At 28.0% G+C, this 414-nt stretch overlaps 1 long non-coding RNA gene across 1 annotated transcript in view; it reads right to left on the minus strand.

Annotated features, from left to right (window-relative positions):
• Positions 1 to 414, minus strand: part of LOC109336330 — a 17006-nt gene that overhangs the window by 2390 nt on the left and 14202 nt on the right. The window lies entirely within an intron of this gene.

Below are 414 nucleotides of genomic sequence, written 5' to 3' on the forward strand. Positions count from 1 at the left end.
TTCCGATTTAAAATGAATTTAATTGCTTTCGTCCATCCGATTCAAGGTTGAATATCCTTGAATCATCATTGGTTATTGAAAGTCTTAAAATCAAATAACACTTTTTAAAGTAAGATTTTCAATAAAACTTATATCGAAATTATGTCGTAATCCGTGGATATACATTAGGCTTGTTCCCAGGAAAGAGAGGTGGGTCGTAAAGACACCCTTAAATAGCAAGTCTTTCCTTAGACAGAACATTTCTATACATGTATTCCCACTTCATTACATTTTTCCGACAGTTCATAAATCTTATTTTTTTGTAAGTGAAATATTTTTACTAAAACTAACCTTTTTAAAATTAGATCATTAAGTTAGACTTGTCATTTTTAAAGTAAGTCAATTTAAACAAAATCAATACTTTTAAATCAATAC

This window comes from Lupinus angustifolius, chromosome LG02, assembly GCF_001865875.1.
Source record: "Lupinus angustifolius cultivar Tanjil chromosome LG02, LupAngTanjil_v1.0, whole genome shotgun sequence".
Taxonomy (NCBI): domain Eukaryota; kingdom Viridiplantae; phylum Streptophyta; class Magnoliopsida; order Fabales; family Fabaceae; genus Lupinus; species Lupinus angustifolius.